The sequence below is a fragment of the Mirounga leonina genome, unplaced genomic scaffold (genome assembly GCF_011800145.1).
Source record: "Mirounga leonina isolate KUSES-001 unplaced genomic scaffold, KU_Mleo_1.0 Mir_174, whole genome shotgun sequence".
Classification (NCBI taxonomy): Eukaryota; Metazoa; Chordata; class Mammalia; order Carnivora; family Phocidae; genus Mirounga; species Mirounga leonina.
In genome coordinates this window covers 82,111,561-82,124,875 of record NW_023270451.1, presented here as the reverse complement: position 1 = coordinate 82,124,875, position 13,315 = coordinate 82,111,561, and the positions used below count along the sequence as shown (strand labels likewise).

The 13,315-nt window shown below is 40.3% G+C and overlaps 1 protein-coding gene across 1 annotated transcript in view; it reads right to left on the bottom strand.

Moving 5' to 3' along the window:
- CNTNAP2 (contactin associated protein 2) overlaps positions 1–13,315 on the bottom strand; it is a 1,539,511-nt gene that overhangs the window by 1,063,262 nt on the left and 462,934 nt on the right. The gene's annotated exons all lie outside the window — the stretch shown is intronic.

Below are 13,315 nucleotides of genomic sequence, written 5' to 3'. Positions count from 1 at the left end.
AGGAAGGAAGGTAAACCAGATGTCATGGGCAAGAGGAACAGGTACTTAATATCCTCTATTATTCAGTAATAAAAAGCCCAACGAATACCTACTTCTCTATCTGTAGCCTTTTTATATTATAGCCATATTTTTTAAAAAAGATTTTATTTATTTATTTGACAGAGAGAGCGAGAGAGCCCAAGCAGGGGAAGTAGCAGAGGGAGAGGGGGAAGCAGGCTTCCTGCTAAGCAGGGAGCCTAACACGGGGCTCGATACCAGGACGCTGGGATCACGACCTGAGCCAAAGGCAGACGCCTAACCGACTGAGCCACCCAGGCACCCCTATAGCCATACTTCAATTGTATATATTTTACATTTATTTAGGACTTGCTTTATATTCCAAGACCTTTGTAGATATTAGTTTATCTAATCCTATAATATAGGTACTAACCATTATTCCCATTTTACAGGTGAGAGAACTAAGGCACAGAGAGGTTTAATTAACTCGCCCATTACAGTTACAAAATAGCAGGGCTGGGATTTGAAACTAGTACGCTCCAAAGAACTTCTGTACTCAAACACTACACTGAAGCACCTATCTAGATAGTAGCCAAAATGGAAATTACAGACATATATGCATTTAATATGTATCCACTGGCAATAATCACAAAAGATTAGAAAGAGTCAGAAAATGTTTTACCAGTAGATTAAGTTTCGGGGAGTATGAGGATTTTGCTTCACCCTAAGAGTATGAAATTATCCATCAACACTGTTGCTTTGAGACTTTTCCTCTTGTGACATTAGGGGAAACTAATCATAAGCCCATCTTTTGTTTTCACTGAACAAAATGTGCAAATAAAAAAAAAGCACGGAAGTTAATCATAAGTGCATTCGCTTTCTTCAAACACTAAAGGGACAGGAATTACAACCACCTATCATTATACAACCAAAGATGCAAATGCAGGTTACCTTTATAAGGAAACAAAGGAGAAAAATTAATCTTTTGAAATAATCAGGTTGTTTCATTTTAAAAAAAGGAGACAGATTAAAATCTGAGCTATAGAAACAATAGAGCTTAGTTGAAAAACAATAAAAAAAATTAATACTCTATTTTCTCAAACTGAAAGTAGTTATTTTAAGAAGCTGAGTGATAAAATATTTTCTAAGTAACTCAATTAGAACATCTAATGCCAGAAGTATCATTGGAAGTAAAAGAAGCAATTGTGTTTTAAAGAAACTCAGGAGACTAATACGACATTGCTTATTTCCAGCTGACGGGTTATTGCTATACATTTGCAGTATCTGCCATTAGAAGAAAACTAGCTATTTTAAAATGCAAATAGTTAATTTGACATTGACAGTGCTGGTTTACTTATTTGGTTTATAAATCCTGCATTCCTTTCTGTAGTAAAGTCAGAACTTCTACTAAAATGGAAAATATAAACAGCCTAAATATTGTATATTATTCACTGACATCCTCCATAATATTAATGAAATTTAAACTGACAAGAAAGAAGTAACAAAGAACAACATCCAATAGTTTTGGTTGTTCAATTGTTTTTTTCATTATTAAAAATCACATTTTGGGGTGCCTGGGTGCCTCAGTCGGTTAAGCGCCTGCCTTTGGCTCAGGTCATGATTCCAGAGTCCTGGGATGGAGTCCCATGTCGGGCTCCCTGCTCAGTGGGGAGTCTGCTTCTCTGCCCCTCCCCTGGCTCGTGCACACACACACTCTCTCTCTCAAATAAAATCTTTTTAAAAAATCACATTTTCGGGGCGCCTGGGTGGCTCAGTCATTAAGCGCCTGCCTTCGGCTCAGGTCATGATCCCAGCGTTCTGGGATTGAGCCCCGCATCGGGCTCCCCGCTCGGCGGGAAGCCTGCCTCTCCCCCCTCCACTCCCCCTGCCTGTGCTCCTCTCTCACTGTGTCTCTCTCTGTCAAATAAATAAATAAAATCTTTAAAAAAAAAAAATCACATTTTCTTACCACTAGATATGCAGCAGATTCAAAAAAACTTTGATTTCACTTATAAATGTATTCACTTAACATGATCATATTAAAGACTTTATGCTATTTAATACATTCACATACTACTATTATTGTTAGTTTGGGATGCATTAAAGACATGATCTTACTAATTCTCACAATATTACCCAAAAAGGCAAGAAGTAGCAGAATTCTTGGTGATAAAGCTTTTGTACTAGGTAGAGCTCGAAGGTGGAATGCCTTCTATTCTAGTCTGCTCTTCATGCTACCATTTTCATTTAAAATTTTTTAAAGTTTTAGATAAATGGGTATATAAAAGTAAAGGGAGTTCAAGCAATGCAACAGTCAAGAGAATGCAGACCTTAGGTTAAACTGACACCCTGTATAAGAATAGGATAATGACACCTCCCAGCTAGTAATTTCAGCCAAGTGTGCAGTCAAATACTGTTTATCCACACAAAATACATACCATTTACCTAAGTGGAACATCTACATTTGAAGTAAGATTTATGAGGGGATTCTTATACCCATATATTACTATTTCCTCTACAGTCAACCCAGAAGTTTCAAAAAGGTGAAGAGTCGTTTTTAAATTTGCCTATATTCAACATCACAGAATAAAAAATTGGGGGCATTTGAAAACTTCATTAAACAGACCAGGCAGGGGCGCCTGGGTGGCTCAGTCGTTAAGCATCTGCCTTCGGCTCGGGTCATGATCCCAGGGTCCTGGGATCGAGCCCCGCATCGGGCTCCCTGCTCGGCGGGAAGCCTGCTTCTCCCTCTCCCACTCCCCCTGCTTGTGTTCCCTCTCTCGCCGTGTCTCTCTCTGTCAAATAAATAAATAAAATCTTTAAAAAAATAAAATAAAATAAAATAAAATAAACAGACCAGGCATGTATCTCTCAATCTCAAGTCAATGCACATGAACAACGTGTGCCCCCAAAGAGCCTGATTATAAATGTAGTGCCTTCATATACAAGAGGAAAAAAATGCTTCAGAAGGCACAAAACCTCTTTAGATGTGCCAAGCACAGCTATTACAATAGGTCAAGCTTGGAAATCTCACACCTGTAGGTTTGAGAATTCTTTACTGTAATCTCACTTTCCATACAAATCTATTCACAGGGGTGCCTGGGTGGCTCAGTCATTTGGGTGTCTAACTCTTGATTTTCATTCAGGTCATGGTCTCAGGGTCCTGGGATCAAGCCCCACGTTGAGCCACATGTCGGGTTCCCTGTTCAGCAGGGAGTCTTCTTGTCTCCCTCTACCTCTCCTCCTGTTCATCACAGGCATTCATTCTCTTTCTCTCTCTCTTAAATGGGTAAATAAATCTTAAAAAAAAATCTATTCACAAAAAAATATATAACAAAACACAAACCCCCTGACCTATAATGTACTTTTATTTCAAGGAACCATAATAATATCATCATAAGGAACAATTCTGAATTTTGATTTGTATTTTGAGCTATCTAGTTTCACTGGCACACTTCTATTATATCATTCCACTGATACAAGTTACCATACAAAGTATTTGGAAAGAAGGATAAAAAGCAAATTTCCTACATCCGAAGGGGCTCCTAAATTATGAACATGAATTGTAAATGGGATCGACTCCTTAATTTCTCTTTCTTCTGTCTTGTTGTTGGTGTATAGGAATGCCACTGATTTCTGTGCATTGATTTTATATCCTGCCACTTTACTGAATTCCTGTATGAGTTCTAGCAGTTTTGGGGTGGAGTCTTTGGGGTTTTCCACATAAAGTATCATATCATCTGCAAACAGTAAGAGTTTGACTTCTTCTTCGCCGATCTGGATGCCTTTTATTTCTTTTTGTTGTCTGATTGCTGTGGCTAGGACTTCTAATATTATGTTGAATAGCAGTGGTGATAGTGGACATTCCTTCTGAGTTCCTGACCTTAGGGGGAAAGCTCTCAGTTTTTCCCCATTGAGAATGATATTCGCTGTGGGTTTTTCATCGATGGCTTTTATGATATTGAGGTACGTACCCTCTATCCCTATACTCTAAGAGTTTTGATCAAGAAAGGATGCTGTCCTTTGTCAAATGCTTTTTCTGCATCTATTGAGAAGATCATATGGTTCTTGTTCTTTCTTTTATTAATGTATTGTATCACATTGATTGATTTGTGGATGTTGAACCAACCTTGCAGCCCAAGGATAAATCAGATACCTAGGAATAAATCTAACCAAAGAGGCAAAGAATCTGTACTCAGAAAACTATAAAATACTCATGAAAGAAATTGAGGAAGACACAAAGAAATGGAAAAACATTCCATGCTCATGGATTGGAAGAACAAATATTGTGAAGATGTCAATGTTACCTAGAGCAATCTACACATTCAATGCAATCCCCATCAAAATACCATCCACTTTTTTCAAAGAAATGGAACAAATAATCCTAAAATTTGTATGAAACCAGAAAAGACCCCGAATAGCCAGAGGAATGTTGAAAAAGAAAAGCAAAGCTGGCAGCATCACAATTCTGGACTTCCAGCTCTATTACAAAGCTGTCATCAAGACAGCATGGTACTGGCACAAAAACAGACACATAGATCAATGGAACAGAAGAGAGAGCCCAGAAATGGACCCTCAACTCTATGGTCAACTCATCTTCGACAAAGCAGGAAAGAATGTCCAATGGAAAAAAGACAGTCTCTTCAACAAATGGTGTTAGGAAAATTGGACAGCCACATGCAGAAGAATGAAACTGGACCATTTCCTTACACCACACACAAAAATAGACTCCAAATGGTTGAAAGACCTCAATGTGAGACAGGAGTCCTCCAAATCCTAAAGGAGAACACAGGCAGCAATCTCTTCGACCTCAGCTGCAGCAACTTCTTCCTAGAAACATTGCCAAAGGCAAGGGAAGCAAGGGCAAACATGAACTATTGGGACTTCATCAAGATAAAAAGCTTTTGCACAGCAAAAGAAATAGTCAACAAAACCAAAAGACAACCGACAGAATGGGAGAAGATATTTGTAAATGACATATCAGATAAAGGGCTAGTATCCAAAATCTATAAAGAACTTCTTAAATTCAACACCCAAAGAACAAATGATCCAATCAAGGAATGGGCAGAAGACATGAACAGACATTTCTGCAAAGAAGACATCCAAATGGCCAACAGACCTATGAAAAAGTGCTCAACATCATTCGGCATCAGGGAAATCCAAATCAAAACCTCAATGAGATATCACCTCACACCAGTCAGAATGGCTAAAATTAACAAGTCAGGAAACGACAGATGTTGGCGGGGATGCGGAGAAAGCGGAACCCTCCTACACTGTTGGTGGGAATGCAAGCTGTGCAGCCACTCTGGAAAACTGTATGGAGGTTCCTCAAAAAGTTGAAAATAGAGCTACCATATGATCCAGCAATTGCACTACTGGGTATTTACCCCAAAGATACAAAAGTAGGGATCCGAAGGGGTACGTGCACCCCGATGTTTATAGCAGCAATGTCCACAATAGCCAAACTGTGGAAAGAGCCAAGATGTCCATCGACAGATGAATGGATAAAGAAGATGTGGTATATATATACAATGGAATATTATGCAGCCATCAAAGGAATGAAACCTTGCCATTTGCAATGACGTGGATGGAACTGGAGGGTGTTATGCTGAGTAAAATAGGTCAATCAGAGAAAGACATGTATCATATGACCTCACTGATATGAGGAATTCTTGATCTCAGGAACCAAACTGAGGGTTGCTGGAGTGGGGGGTGGGGTGGGAGGGATGGGGTGGCTGGGTGATAGACATTGGGGAGGGTACGTGCTATGGTGAGTACTGTGAATTGTGCAAGACTGTTGAATCACAGATCTGTACCTCTGAAACAAATAATACATTATATGTTTAAAAAAAAGAAGAAGAAGAAGAAGAAGACGACAGCAGGAGGGGAAGAATGAAGGGGGAGAAATCGGAGGGGGAGACGAACCATGAGAGACGATGGACTCCGAGAAACAATCTGAGGGTTCTAGAGGGGAGGGGGTTTGGGGGATGGGTTAGCCTGGTGATGGGTATTAAAGAGGGCATGTTCTGCATGGGGCACTGGGTGTTACACACAAACAATGAATCATGGAACACTACATCAAAAACTAATGATGTAATGTATGGTGATTAACATAACAAAATAAAAAAATTGTGAACATGAAGAAATTCTACTCAATGAATGAAACTGCTATTGATATTTTTTTTAAATGTCAATTGGTCAATCGTATAAACAGAAAAGCACTTAATGGGCATGAGGACAGTGAGGAAAGATGCACTGATAGCAGTGCCCTACACAGGCTGGAGGAAATCAGCAAATGGCCTTTGTAGCCAAACGGGAAAGGGAATGTTATTACTTGCCTATTTCAAATCACAGTTTAGCCTAACCAAATACACCATCCAAGAGTATCAAGCAGATCATAAATAAAAGAGCAGATGGACATCTCCAGAAACAACAGAAGAATGGGAGCAGAATGATTTTCAGGGGAACATGTTGGTTTTGGGGGGGATGCCACTGGAATTTTTAGATCCTATCTCAGATTTTTCATCCAGAGAATAGAATGAAGTACATTCTATAGGATGGAACAGCTACTAAATTGTTATACACTAAGACATAATAAAAGGTTAATTTAATTAACCACCTTGATTCCAAAAGCAAACGTGTCTAAGGGAACTAATTAGCTGCCTGGTGCTTATTCTATTACATGATGCTAAGTTTAATTTGGCAATGTCACTCCAGGCTTTCTGCCTTAAACTCCAAACTCTCACACACTCCTTAATTCCTGTCATTCTAGTTTCAATTCCCATCACATCAATAACCGCCATGCAGGGTTCACCACCAACTTCAACTTTAATGGACAGTTTTGGAGTCCTCATCTTACATGATCTTTTTTTTTTTTAAGATTTTATTTATTTATTTGAGAGAGAGAGAATGAGAAAGAGCACATGAGAGGGGGGAGGGTCAGAGGGAGAAGCTAACTCCCTGCCAAGCAGGGAGCCCAATGCGGGACTCAATCCAGGGACTCCAGGATCATGACCTGAGTCAAAGGCAGTTGCTCAACCAACTGAGCCACCCAGGTGCCCATCTTACATGATCTCTTAGCAGCATTCATCACTGGTGTACATTTCCATCTTCCTGGCATGCTCCTTTGTCATATCCCTCTTCTGGATTTCCCCTGATTTACCTGCCACTCATTCTCTTATCTCCTTTGGAGTTTATGTTCCTTTACTCAGTCATTAGATTTTGGAGTTCTCAAAGATCAATCCCGGATGCTCTGCTCTTCTTTTTTTTTTTTTTTTTTTAAGATTTTATTTATTTATTTGAGAGAGAGAGTGAGAGAGAGAAAGAGCACAAGAGGGGGGAGCGGGAGAGGGAGAAGCAGACTCCCCGCCGAGCAGGGAGCCCGATGCGGGACTCGATCCCGGGACTCCAGGATCATGACCTGAGCCGAAGGCAGTCGCTTAACCAACTGAGCCACCCAGGCGCCCCTGCTCTGCTCTTCTCACATTATATTCACACCCTAAGTAATATTCAAATATGGCTTCAGTTACCTTCTCTATGCATAGTTAAACCACAAAATTCTGTCTCTGGCCCTATAGACACTGAGTTCTTGAGTCCTTTATTATTAGGTTGTCGACTAAATACTTTGTCGATGTTGTACATGTACTTCAAATTCAGCATTTCAAAGAGCAAACTCATGATACTTCTTACAAACTGGATCATCTACAACAGTTCCTACTGCTGCACATGACACTGCCTGAAAGCTGGAAAGGCCAGTCAGACATGTGTGGGGCCATTCTCAGCACTTTTTCCCACCACAGCCCATACTCAATCCATCACCAAGTCCTGCAGATTTTACCTTCTGATATCCCTTAAACCCTTCCACTCATTCCCACCCTGCTTCTCGTGCTACTGCTCTCAGGCTTGTCCTCTACCCTATAGCCAGAGCAAGCCTTAAGGAAACAGATATGATGATGTTCCCCATTCCCATCACTCCTGATACATACAAGCCTTCAGCTTAAGATACTTCAGTGGAATCCCTTCCAGCTACTAATAGAAAAACAAAGAAACAGGGGCACCTGGGTGGCTCAGTAGGTTAAGTTCTGAAGCTTGATTCTGGCTGGGGTCATGATCTCCGAGTGGTGAGATCGAGCCCCGGGATGGGCTCCACCCTCAGCAGGGAGTCTGCTTCTCTCCTTCTCCCTCTCCCTTCGCCCCTCCACCCTGGCTCACACGGGCTCTCTAATAATCTTAAAAAAAAAAGAAAAAGAAAAAACAAACAAAACAAAACAAAACAAAAAACAAAAAAACCCAAAACCGCCCAGAAACACAGCCCTTAAAGTCATGTGTCACGATCACCCCTCTAGCCTCATTTCAAACCCAACAACCTTTCACTTTCTGTGTTGTAGCCACACCAGCCTTCCCTTTCTGCCCCCAAATATTGTGTATGTTCTTTTATCTACCTGGAACATCATCCTTACCTGGAACACCATCCTTGTTCCTACCTGTAGCTACCTCCAAAGCTCAACCCAACCATCATTTCTCAAGAGAGTTTTCCCTTAGCTTCCCAATGAAGTTGCAACTCCCTTGGCATCTATGAGCCTCAGAGCACCATTTTCCACAATGAGCACTGCAGTCATTGTGTTCCCCTGCGCAGTCCTTCAATACCAGTCTTCCCCAGAAGACAAGAATGGTTTTCCTCCTACTGTGGGCATATTCTCAGCCCCTAGCACGTGGTTGGTTCTAGTAATTTTTATTGAATGAGTATTATTATGATCAAATAAAAGTTATTGGTACAAATTGCCAGAACTCTAAGAATGACCTGAAACAAAGTATTTTCAGTCCTCTAATACAATAACACTCATTAACTTACTAGTTCATTCCTTCTATGTCTCTTCCCTTACCCCTAAACTACCCTTGCCCTCTTTTCACATGTCCCATTCTTACTCATTTTTCAGATCTCAGCTTAAATGTTACTTTCTCCTATATGGCTAGCAAATATTTGTTAAATGAATGATGACCCTATTAAGCATTTATTGATTGCTGTAATTACATGCCAGGCAGCATACTAGGGCCTGGGGTTACAAAAATTGATATGAAATGTTTTCTGCCATCAGGGACTCATTACATATTTGGGGACTGTAATCATGTAGAGAGATAATTAAAGCATAATATAAATGGTGCAATCGAGGGAAGCACCTCCTGCTTGCTGAATGATGCACAGAGGAGTCCTGCTGTTGTTCCTACAAAACATGGTTACAGGGATGTATACATCCTTTATTCAGAATAATCTGCTCTCTACCTAGTAGCTGTGTAATTTTGCCCATATCGCCTAATTACTTGTTGGAAGAAAAATCCACCATTTTAAACATTATTGGAGATTTTCTCTTACAGAAAAAATTTAAACACTTTGATGGGCCATTTGCAGATGAAATGATAGGCCCCAGAGCATACATAGGAAGGCTGGGTTGAACTGTTTTACACAGAAAAATGAAAGGAATGTGGCTCTGGTAGAACAGCTGAGGGAGGCAGAACAAGAGTCCCAGAGAGATGAAAACATATAGGGAGATTTAATGAGGCCCTGGGAGAAAAGAGAGGCTAAACAATATACCCAGGGCCTGAGCGTGGAAAAAAAAAACAAATACACAAACACATGCAAATATGTACACACACACACACACACACACACACTTGGTGTGGGATACACTTCCTTTGGTTGAGTTTCTTTTGGAAACAGTGTTATCTGTTAGTTTTAAATTGCTGTGCTTGATATAAATCCTTCCTAAATGAGAATTATTTTCTTAATTCCTTATGCCCTTCAGCCCCCAATATAAGTATTCAAGAGAAACTGGTTACAGGATGGTAAAAGCTGTCTGACCTGTAATCCTGGCTCTAAGAAGAGAATGAAAGCAGGAACCCTCATCAGCCTTCTCATTCTTGCATCCTCGCATTCTACACTCCCTGGCAAGACTACATGACTTCCATTTTAATGACAAATGCAAAGTCTTTTAAACTTTCTAAAGCTCCATCTTAGGGTAGACCCTGAAATAAGCTATGTAGAAATAAAAAACTAAGAGTCCTAGCATTGGGTGATCTCTGTATCAGGTCAGCTGTCCTAGCAGCCCCTCTGGACTGTGCAGGGCCCAGCCTCTAGCTACACTCTCGATGGGGGATCTCAGAATTCCCCAGTTAGTGACCCACTGATAGATGTGGTTAACATGGTGACACATCTCAGAGCACCTCAACCTTGAGACAGGCTGTCTGTGCATATTTTAGGATATAGAAGAAGTGACAGGCTGAATCACCTGATACTGGAGATGTCAAATTCCCCAACAACAACATGCTTTTTCTGCTTCTGCATTTATGCGTGCTTATATTTCTATTTGATTCAGATAAATCTAGTTCTCCTCACAAAACTGTAATTTCCATGTGAAAAGAGACTATGCTATATACTTAATTTTTGTCTCTGGTTACAGCTAGGTGCAACATTTTTCTTTAAAGCAAAAACAAAGCACATGTAATTGCAATATAAGAAGAGCAAAATACTGAACCAGTCTATTTTGTTTCAGGTTAAAAGGAGACTTCCAGGTAATTTGTTGAGTTCACACTAATAAAATAAATACTGAAAATTCAGTCATATCACAGCTCTTATTTAAAGCCAAGGCTAGGGGCACCTGGGTGGTTCGGTCGGTTAAGCGTCTGCCTTCGGCTCAGGTCATGATCCCAGGGACCTGGGATCGAGCCCTGCATCAGGTTCCCTGCTCCATGGGAGGCCTGCTTCTCCCTCTCCCACTCCCCCTGCTTGTGTTCCCTCTCTCGCTGTGTCTCTCTCTGTCAAATAAATAAATAAAATCTTTAAAAAAAAATAAATAAATAAAGCCAAGGCTATGTAGGTTCCTACAGTGTTCCAACTGTGACAGCAGATTATTCCTCTAGAGCTGTTCTAATACTGTAGCTACTACCGATATGTGGTTAAACTTAAATTTAAATTAGTTAGAATTAAATTTAAAAATCAGCTTCTCAGTCATACCAGCTACATTTTAATTGTTCAGTAGCTATCCACGGCTAGTGACTCCTGTACTGGGACAGTGCAGGTAGAGAATGTTTCCTCCGCCACCGAAAGTTCTACTGGATAACCGTGCTCTGTATGCTACAGAGAACAGAGAATGAGAGTAAGCAAACAACTCTGAGATTTCCAACTAAACCGTTTTGGGGTTCTGGATCTGTAATTATCGGTGTGGATGCAATTTTTCTATCTTTTGATCAACTCCTATGCTGCATCAAATTTTAATCCCACTGCTTTCATAATCTCTTCCTTCCCTGTGACTGCTTTTGCACTCTCCAGTAAGCTCCACTGTTTATTCCCCACTGAATGAATTCACTGGAAAAGAAGAAAAACTAAATGCTTGGCGAATAAACGAAATAGTTGTGGACATCAGAATTCTGAGAAACCCCAAGATTCCTTGTGTCTGATGCACATCACTGTAGGAGTGTGTGTAGGGTCTGTGACAGTGACAGATTCACTCTTGTGGTTGGGTCACGCTACACGGCAGAGTGAGGGGATTCTGCAGATGTAAGTAAGGCCCTGTATCAGTCAGGTACCCGCTCGAGAAGGAGAACCAGGAAGAGAGAACATACACACGTTAAGAGATTTATTTTGAGGAACTGGCTTATGTTGTGTGGGGTCTAGGTAGGCAAGCCTGACATCCATAGGAGAGGTCATCAGGAAGGACAGCAGGCTGAAAACTCTGGGGCAGAAGTCCTAAAGGCCTGTCCACAGGCAGAATTTCTTCTTCAAGGAAACCTCGGTTCTAGTCCAAGACACTCTGACTGATTAGATCAGGACCACCCAGATTATTACAGATTATCTTCTTACTTAAAGTCAGTTTATTATGGAGATTAATCACATCTATAAAAATTTTCACAGCAACACCCAGAGAAGTGTTTGATTGAACAGCCAAGCAGACACCAAAAACTGACCATCACAGGTCCGTTAATCAGTTGATTTTCTGTTACCCAAAAGGCGACCTTTCTGACTGGGCCTGACCTAAGCAGGTGAGATCTTTAAAAGAAGGTCTAGAGAAGGAGATTAAGAGGTACAAACTTCCAGTTACAAAATAAATAACCACAGGGATAAAAAGTACAACACAGGGAATATAGTCAATATTACTGTAATGACTTCGTAGGACGGCAGATGGTACATTTGTGATGAGAATTTCATCATGTGTAATTGTCAAATCACTACAGTGAACACCTGAAACTAGTATGTCAACTACACTTCAACTAAAACTTTTTAAATTAAAAGAAGAGGGTCTAGAGATTAAAGAGTTGAGACAATAGAGATTCCCCCTTTCCTGTTGTCCCTAAAGAAGCAGCCACCAACAGTTCCACAGCTCCAATGAAATGATTTCTGCCAGCAGCACGTGAGCTTGTGAGAGAGGCCCCAGTCTCAGATAAGACCATAGTCTAGGCTAACACTTTGACTGCAGTGCTGTGGGAGTCCAAGCAGAGGATTCAGTTAAGCCATTCCCAGATACCTGATCTCTGGAAACAGTGAAATAATAAATATATCTTGCTTTAAGCCATTAAGTTGATGGTCATTTGTTTTACAGCATGGAAAACTAAGAACGGAAAGGGAAAAGAGCCTCAAGCCTCCTGAGGGCTGTATGAGCTTGGCACTGAGCTAAGTAGACTTCATAACTTATCTGAATTATATGTTAATTAGCTTGATTGTGGTGATCATTTCACCATGTACACATATATCAAATCATTGTATACCTTAAATATATACCATTTTTTGTCAAGTATACCTCAATAAAACTGAGAAAATAAATGTTACTTTAGGCTGCTAAGTTAAAGATAATAAAACAAAGTAATGCTCTTTCAATTATTCTCTTTTTACCAAAGAAGAATTTTTTTCATCTTTAAGGATGAGGGAGCTAAAGTTTAAAATAATTTTCCCCAAGTTCTGGATCTAAGATGTGCATTTTTTTTTTTTTTAAGATTTTATTTATTTGACAGAGAGAGATAGCAAAAGCAGGAACACAAGCAGGGGGAGTGGGAGAGGGAGAAGCAGGCTTCCTGCCAAGCAGGGAGCCCAACGAGGGGCTCGATCCCAGGACCCTCGGACCATGACCTGAGCCCAACGCAGACACTTAACGACTGAGCCACCGAGGCGCCCCTAAGACTTGTATTCTAAAGAGAGTTTAGATTATCTCTTTTATGTGGACACATGAATTATGTAGGATGGACTGGTTTTTTGATTGTCACTGTTACATTATAAATATTATAGCAAAGTTAGGAAAAAAACTGTGATAAAATACCATTCTTTATAGTAATA